Source organism: Physeter macrocephalus, chromosome 15 (genome assembly GCF_002837175.3).
Source record: "Physeter macrocephalus isolate SW-GA chromosome 15, ASM283717v5, whole genome shotgun sequence".
In the NCBI taxonomy this organism is placed as follows: Eukaryota; Metazoa; Chordata; class Mammalia; order Artiodactyla; family Physeteridae; genus Physeter; species Physeter macrocephalus.
In genome coordinates this window covers 6,923,391-6,932,380 of record NC_041228.1, presented here as the reverse complement: position 1 = coordinate 6,932,380, position 8,990 = coordinate 6,923,391, and the positions used below count along the sequence as shown (strand labels likewise).

The 8,990-nt window shown below is 45.2% G+C and overlaps 1 protein-coding gene across 31 annotated transcripts in view; it reads right to left on the bottom strand.

The window, feature by feature from the left end:
• ZFAT (zinc finger and AT-hook domain containing) overlaps positions 1-4,998 on the bottom strand; it is a 264,652-nt gene extending 259,654 nt beyond the window's left edge. For 25 of the 31 annotated variants that reach the window (XR_008619456.1, XR_008619457.1, XR_003683319.2 and 22 more), the window contains exon 1: positions 4,867-4,953. The gene's annotated coding sequence lies outside the window, so the exon portion shown is untranslated. The other 6 variants (XM_055091051.1, XM_055091061.1, XM_028500257.2 and 3 more) reach the window with 4 other exon arrangements.
• Between the last annotated feature and the right edge of the window lie 3,992 nt (positions 4,999-8,990).

Here is an 8,990-nt window from a genome sequence, read left to right as displayed (position 1 = left end):
AGCGGCGGGGCCCGTGAGCCATGGCCGCTGAGCCTGCGCGTCTGGAGCCTGTGCTCCGCAGAGGGAGAGGCCACAACAGTGAGAGGCCCGCGTACCACAAAAAAACAAAACAAAACAAAAAAAAACCAGTGTGACTAGAGTCTGCAAAATATAAATACGTAACAGTGAAAGAAAACCCTTTAAGGCCAATGAGGAAAATGCAATTTACAGGATCATCTATGACTAAAATTCTGAGCTCAGCCTTTCTTATTTCTAAAATTTTTGCCCAAATTTCTGCAGATTACAAAGTCTAAAAACTTTTAAAAATCCTATATAGTGGACTTAAACATAGTTATTAGTATTAGGTAATGTTTTATGCTTAAGAAGTCTACCAAATATTATTTAAAAATCCAATTTTACATAAAGTTTGTTGCACTACCAATTGCATTTTATAGAAAAGAAAAATTAAATGACATTTGAAAGTGACATTGGGTTAAACAATGAAATTGAGAACATAAATCAGCCTCAAGTTCCAATTAAAATTTCTCATCATTATTTCTATTCTCACAGATCTCGGCACAAGTATTTTTAAAATGCAGTAGTCTACTTATTTTTTTTGCATGTATTTAAAAAAATTTTAAATTACATTCCCTCAATAATGATAAATCCAAGTAATGAAATTTTTACCTATGCTCTAAATTAGTAATTCTTTGAGACAGTCCTTTGAAATTAAAAAAAAAAACAAAAAACGAAAAAAAAGCTTGAAAACATTTCTTTTAACATCACAACTTCAATCTTCATTTTTTTTTTAAAGGAATACCTGGGTTTTTTTGTTTTTTAAAAATATTTATTTATTTATTTGTTTGTTTGTTTGTTTATTTTTGGCTGTGTTGGGTCTTCGTTTCTGTGCGAGGGCTTTCTCTAGTTGTGGCAAGCAGGGGCCACTCTTCATCACGGTGCGCGGGCCTCTCACTCTCACGGCCTCTCTTGTTGCAGAGCACAGGCTCCGGACACGCGGGCTCAGTAGTTGTGGCTCACGGGCCCAGTTGCTCCGCGGCATGTGGGATCTTCCCAGACCAGGGCTCGAACCCGTGTCCCCTGCAGGCAGATTCTCAAGCACTGCGCCACCAGGGAAGCCCCAATCTTCATTTTTACTCATTTGTTCAATAGAGGAACTAAGAGCCTATACTAAAAAAAAATCAATGGCATCATTCTAGCTGTTCCCTTAATTTTTATAATATTCAATTATGTTAAGAGCAATAAAACAGTGCCTGTTATCCCAAAGTTGTGCTCTCAACCCATATTCAACATGAAAATAATTTCTTGCTTTCTGTCTCATGCACAAGAACAAACCCAAAAACTATTAAAGTGCTCAAAAGATACTCCGAACACTTATATACTCACATGCTTAGCTCTTAACCCTTAAATCCCTTCTCTAGAAATAAGACTTCTCTAAAACTGGGGAGGAAGGGTGTCACTCTTACACAGCCAGGCATGAATAGCATAAAGCAAAGTAAATCTGATTGATTATCCTTAATTTTGTGTCCAGTTCCTCCCTTTCCCCCTTATCCCACCATAAAGTTTGAGCTAACTCATAAGCAAGTTCTACTCATATTAACTCACATTCCTTTTTTCAAAGTAATCAAAGTAAAATGATTTCAGAATGAAAACTCCCCAAGTACTTCATTCAATATCTCCTGCGATTTCAAATAAACCCAACTGCACTAACAAAAAGAGAAAAAAGCTCCCTTGAAAGTTAGAGTATGCAGTTGTTCTTTTATCAAAATAGATTTTTCACAAGTGACCCAAACACAATTACAGCTTAGGAAAATCAAGCCTTTAATTCTGAAGAATAATTTGCACCTAGAGAAAAATTCAAGGTGATGGTTTTCACTGCATGTGGACTTTAGACCAAATCTATTTATTTTGACTTTGCTGAAGTCTGGGTATAACCACTTGTTGGCCTATGTTGCAGGACCACCGTCCTAGTGAGAGCATCTTACAACAAGCTGCTTCTGATACCTTACTAATTAAACTACCTCGGATAGGATTCCAGACAAACCTGACCATAAAATTTGGGCATTCTAATTTGGTTTCAACGTACTCTAAATGGTACAACTCTAGATCACATGGCAATTTTTCCATTCAGGTAAAACCTTAATAGGTAGCATATAAGTGGCACAACTTTGAATTTAGCAAGCCCAGAAATATTAACTTTGCCCCCAAACACTTTGGGGAAAGGGATAATTCAAGGAACACACTGATAAATCTTAACATTACGCAAAAAATGTTCTTTCTGGTTGTTTGTTTTTCTTTTTTGCCATACTACACAGCATGAGGGATCTTAGTTCACCGACCAGGGATATCCCCAAAATCTGTTCTTAAATTGTTGTACGACAACTGACTTTTCATAAATCAAATCACATTTGATAAGTACCATATAAAAGGGATTATTTGAAGGCACCTTTTAGTGAAACCTTTTTGTAAAATTTAGAAGTCTCGTGTAACATAACTAACCACTACTTGTTTTGTAATCTTATACTTGTAACTATCAAAGCTCTTGAAGTGGAACGTAACTGCTTTCTTGGGCTAAATACATCCCAGCATTACTGCCCTTCTCTCTTTCCCAAGTTTTAAAAATGTCACCCGAAAAACCAGCTGTTCCTCTGCAGTAGAATATACAACACTAGGAAAGTCGAAAAAAGAAATTAAGTGATTTTTTAATGTAAAATATAAAGTATGTAGTACTCCCAAAGATAGGTCAACGAATTATTTTTGGCAATGATCACAATAAATGCCGAATTAAAATGATTTTTTAAAAAATCAAGATATGCATTTCTTAAATCACTTTCCCACGTGCCTTTGTCACCTGGAGGAAACTGTTCAAGAACTGTTTATCTCCATGAACACATGACCTCCACAATGGCACCAAGGTCAACGAGACATACAGGAGGGGGGTATGCTGAGTAAGTGCTGATTTGCCCAGTTCTACAGTTCCCATTAAAAAGAGAGAAGGAAGATAAATAAAAAAACCTTTGGTACCCTGGCTACATGCTACAACGACTCAACTTCAAAGTGAGAGTCTCTGCTGACAGAACTTCTTGAAAAAAGACGAATAACCAAAGATCCATAAACAACCGAAGAAGCACCCGCATATCAGAAATGCTCAGGTAAGAAGTAAATTTGTATATGCTGAGCCTGCCAGTTAATATGAAAAAGTTCACCTGGTGTCCCGGTGTTCCCTCATTCTTTACCAAAGATTCCTTCGGACATTTCCTCAGCTGTTACAATCCCCAACCTTTCACAAACCAGAAGTTTTCTTGGACGAGATTTAAACTCTAAAACACATTACCCACTTGGTATAATCTGTTTAAGCTGGACTTATACGCAAAAAATCCTTATCATGTGAAATTACTATATTTCAAATTTCCAAACAACTTTCAAATATGAAACAAACATACGTCAGATGTAGCACCTGAAAATTTAAAAGTGACTTAGCGGAGAGCAATTCAGCTATGGATAATTCATTCCAACGTTTGGTAAATAGGTTGCATGCATTCTAATAGTAGAAAACTGAAGAGGGGAAAAAAATCAGCAAAAGCACTGGGTATTCACAATCAGCAGAGAACTGGGCTGACAGCAGTCTTCCAAGTTACTTTCAGGGAAGCTCCTGATTGGTGGGCGGCACTGGGTCAATGTGATTACTTAACCCTGGCAGTTACAACTAAACTCCACTTTGACGGGCTCCAAAGCTTACGACAAAAGGACGACTGCTTGAGCATATCAAGTACTTCGCTGTCCTGCTTCTATTTCTCTCTCACACAACCAGGGGCCTGATACCTGAAACTCATCAGAAAAACATTACCTCGTTTCGGGGCTTTAGAGTTTTGTATTTATTATTTTTAAAGTCCACTGGGCATAGGTTCAGTTGGGGGGGGGGGTGATGTGAAAGATTAATCCATTTCCTGCACACACAGGGAAGAACTCATGACCATTCAAGCAGTTCCCTCTCTCCCTAGTAATAACTTTTTTAAAAAAATATCATTCAGTCCTAAAATAACCATAAGCAACAAACATCAAACATTGGCATGGCAACGTCCACACATTTTATTTTTTTTAAAGTCCACGGGGCATAGGTTCAGTTGGGGGGGGGGGGGTGATGTGAAAGATTAATCCATTTCCTGCACACACAGGGAAGAACTCATGACCATTCAAGCAGTTCCCTCTCTCCCTAGTAATAACTTTTTTAAAAAAATATCATTCAGTCCTAAAATAACCATAAGCAACAAACATCAAACATTGGCATGGCAACGTCCACACATCATGCCCTAGTGCTACCCACAGGCAGATCTGTTCGTCTCTGGTCCCCATCCAGGCGGGTCCTCCGGGTCCCTCTCGCTTTCGTCCGGTCCAGCAAGGCTTCCCCCCGAGTTTTGCTGTAAAATCCGCCACTTTCCCTGGCCCGGGCAAAAGCAAGGCGCCTCGTCCCCAGGGCAGAGTTTCTCCCAACTCCCAGCAAACATTTCCTGAGCGCTTCCAGCGGGCCTCCCGCGCGCACCTGGCCGGGCCCCTCGCCCCCTCCGCGCACTTTACCAAGCCCCAGACAGGGGCCCACCTGCCTACCGTCGCCTGTCCCACGGCCGGGTTGCCCAGCCAACTCCTGCCCGGAGGCTGCACTCCCTCAGGTCCCGAGCCCCCATCAATCCGGGGGCCGACCCCGAGGGTCAGGGGCGCCAAGAAGGGCCCCCAGACAGGTTGACCCCGCGACGCCCCCCAGAGGCCGGGTCCCGCGCGCCTGTCAGCGCCCCCGGAAGGAGTCAGGCAGGGGGGCTGAGCTCGCCGGGTGCCCTGTCCGCTCCTGACACCCTCTCCCCCCACCGCACTCACCTGGCGGGCTCCGGCCGAGGGGCCGGGCTCGGGGCTCGGGGGTCGCGCGAGGAGGCCGCCGGGCCGCCCGCCGCGGCCCCCACCCTCCCGCTCCGGCTCCCGCTCCGGCCGGCGCGCTCCCCGGGCCCGACGCGCGCCTGGTGCGCCGGGGGGGAGGGGGCGCGTGGACGCGCGAGCGCCGGGGGAGGGGGCGCGGGAGGCGGGGGCAGGGGGCGCGGCGAGAGCAGCGGCTCGACGGCGTCGGCGGAGAGAAAGCAGCCTCGGCCGCGTCCGTCATGGCGCGCGGCGGCAGCAGCGGCTCCCTCCGGCTTCCCGGCTCCCTCGCCTTTAGTTTGACCTTTCCCTCCAGTGTGTCTCAGGGAGAGCGGCGATGCGCGCGCGTGTACATGTCTCTCTGTGTGTGTGCGCGCGCGCGGGGAAGGGGCCGGGTTCGCTCCCCGACGCCTGACGTCACTGCTATGGCAACGGAAGCCCCGCCCCTTACCGCCTGCTTCCTGCCCCGCCCTCTGTGCACGTTCCGGGGCCTCACGTGCTCACTCACACGCACGCACGCACGCACGCTCGGAGCGCGCGCGCCCAGAGCGTTGACGGGAGGGGGGAGTTGGGAGGTCATTTGGGCCTCCTGCTAGCCTCCCTGAGTTCAACCAATCCAGTGAGGAGGAGCCGTGGGCGGGGCGGGCTCGGCTGCCAGAGCGGCGTGAAAAATTTCCCAAGGCAGAGCGAAAACCTTTCCTGAGCGACTGAGCATGCCCGGTGGTGAAAGGTGAGAATTGCCTGAGCGTTTAGGTGGGTGGAGTGGGAGGCGGTCCGGTTGTCGAGGGAAGGGAACTCCGGGGCCCAGTATTGGGGTGTTTAACTGGTATGGAACTGGGACTGCGTGGTGTGAGAGTCAGGCAACCCCGGTTGCAATCCGGCCCGGCCGCCGTTGCTGTGTGACCTTGGACGTGGTACTTAACCACTCTGAAGTGAATGTCTTGGGTAAAATAGGGTTACTAAAATCTACCATTGTGGTTGTGAGAAGTAAAAGCGTGGAAAACGCCTCACCCGGCAAATTGTAGACCCCAAACACTTAGTTATTAGTATGGAGTCCACAGCCTCCTTATTTTACCAATGGGGACACAGGACTCAGGGAGATTAAGTGACCTGTTCAATGTCAGGTAGTGGCAGAGACCCAGGCTTCAAGTTCAGTACTCTTTCCTACATGGCCTTCCCTCAGGGAGAGGGGGAAAAAAACACAGTACAGAAAAACATGTAAAGATGCTTCCTTTGCTCTCTGTGGATCCCTTTTTAATCCACACCAATTCTCTTCCCATCCCCCCAAAAGTTTAGAACTCTGGATATAAGGGCTGGACAGCCTTGGTGCAATTTTTGGAGGGCAGTTATTTGGCTCTCGATTTGTCCCTGAACAAGCAACAGAATGGTGCTTTCCTCAATTCCCTTGGGGAGCCTAAATTTCTTCTAAAGTTTTGGTTAAAGTGTAAACACAGTAGCAAGGAGCTCCAGTTCCTCCACAATTTCTAGCTACCTGAGGAAAGATTAACTCAGTTAACCAATGTTTACCCAGCATCCACTAAGTAAGTAAGAATGCTTCTCCAGCCCACAGAAGGCCTGTGACCTCAGGTCTGTGCAGGTACCTTATGATTCAGACCCACTAGTGACCTCATCGTCCTTTGTGCTTCTAGTGCTTTCTCTGACTTAGCTCTTAATCACGTACTGTCTCATGGTACTTCTTGAATGATATAGTGCTATTTAACTCTAGATTTACTGTTAACTTTTTAAAAGTATTTGTCTCTTTTCCTGTCTTATACACCCCCCCTCCCCAAAATACCTAAATCTGATCTTGGTAAAGGACATCACCAGCTCCTCAAACGTGCCCTTATATTCCCCACTTTCTCTCCAGAAATTAATTCACTTGAGCCTTTCAAATTCCACCTAAAACGTACTTGCTTCCAAAAGGTCTTGCTGGATCTACTCAGAATGAATGAGTCCCTTCTTCTGAGCGCTTGGTACATTCCTTGCTTCGGACGTTGTTCCTAGTAGACTTTGTTTCCATGATTTGTGCACATGTCACCTAGAGAAAACTTCTCTGAACACCCATGTATGGGTTGGCTGTTCCTATTCCTTGCTCTCATAGCATCTTATGGTCTAATATATTGCTTCTTACCCGCTCCTTTACGGTTTGATTTATTTACCTTCTTCATCAGATGTCAAACTCTCTAATGGCAGGAAACATGTTTAGTTCCACTTTGCATTTCCAGCATTAACCTCAGTACCCCAGCTATAGAACGACTAGGTATTGAATGGCTGAATGGGCTCCTTGCCTACTGCATAAAGTTCTTAGGGGCAGACTTTCCTTTGTATTTATATCTCAGAACCAAAGATTTTCTGGGAAGTTATAAATCTTGGACTACTCTAAAAGGCACCGGAAATTACATGGTCACACTCATGGCTTTGGCAGTAGCATAAGATACTGAGCAGAGCAAAAAGTAGGAAATCCAGGGGAAAAGAGGTGATTTCTTAACTGCTGCTGTGGACCCAGAATGAGAGATTTTCAAATGTTGTTAAGGATATCAAGCAGATTCCTCCAAGGTGTGTGTCAGTGACGTTCCTCCCAGAAAAGGGGGACAGTTATGCAAAGAGGAGTCTTGGAAAAGAGATCTAGCAGTGTTTGCTTACTCTGAACTGGTAGCATTTGTTCCTTTGCCTAACTGGGCGCAAGAATCTAAAGCCTGGTGCTATTCTGGTGTGTAATATTGTTCTCCCTCTGCTCCGCTATTTAACTACCTGTGTGTGTGTGTGTGTGTGTGTGTGTGTGTGTGTGTGTGTAGATGTGCGTAAATCCTTACCAAATCTAGTCCTCTTATTCCTCATCATGTGAATGGCACTGCCAAACACCCAGTAGCAGGAGTCATTCCCAGTTTACCCCCATCTCCGTTCTGTCAGTCTCTGAGTCCCATAACGTCTTCCTCTCAAATGGTGGTGGTAGCCATGAACTGCCCTCAGGCTTCATGTGAGCCCTCATATTTCTCATCTGGACAAAACCCTCCTAATTGGTCATTTCACCCCATCTTGGCTGGTCCAGCCCAACTTTCACCACATCCCAGACTCCAGAGGGACTTTTCTGAAACCCAGAGAATTGACCATGTCCTCAAACAGCTTAAAAATCTTCCATGGCTCCTCCATGCCTCCTCAGGAAAAAAGAGCACACTTCAGTGGTTTTTTTATGCTTCATCCTCAACCGATTTCTTCAGCCACGTCTCCCACTACTTTTGCAAGAACTCTTTTGCTCCACGGATGTTGAAAACTTGCAGCTTCTCATACATACCATGTTTTCTGTGCACACAGATTCACCTACCTGCGATTCTCTGCCCAGGCCCTCTCTACCAGGTTAATTGCATCTGCGCTTTCTAGGTCTATGAGGACAGTCATGCTTCATCCCTCTGGCATAGCTCTTCTTAATCTGTGTTGTGAATATACTCTATGTGCTCACATGTCTTATCTTCACTAGAATGTGAGCTACTTGAGGGCAGGGGTCTTGGCGTATTTTATACCTGTATGGAACTCTAACACCTACCAGGGTGCCTGGCACAGGATAGATACTCAATAGTTGTCTATTGAATAAATGAATGGATTATGAGCTCCATGAAGGAAAAAATGTATTACATTTCTTTGATTCTTCACAAAGCCAGGCCCAGTATCACGGAAGTAATAAGTAGGTCCTTAAAGTAACAACAAATGAATGAAAGGGTAGTAATGAGGTATAAAAAACCTACCATGCACCCCTCACCTTCCGAGATGGCCCACACTCTGTCTGTGGAGTGTGTATCTCCCCGAATAAAACTTCTTTCAACAAAACAAAACAACCTACCATGTATCAGGGACTAAACTTAATACTTTCCATTCATTGGCTCAGTTAATCCCCCAGCAACCCTATACAGGAGACATTGGTATCTACATTCTGCGGATAAGGAAATCAAAGCTTAAGGAGGAGACATGACTGGGCCAAGGTCACACTGTTAGTTGTTGGCCAAGCCAGGATTTGATTTCAAGTTCACCTAACTTGGAAATGGACTATTACGGAAGGTGTTCTGCTGCTGCCGCCGTTGTGATGGTGGTAGTACTGT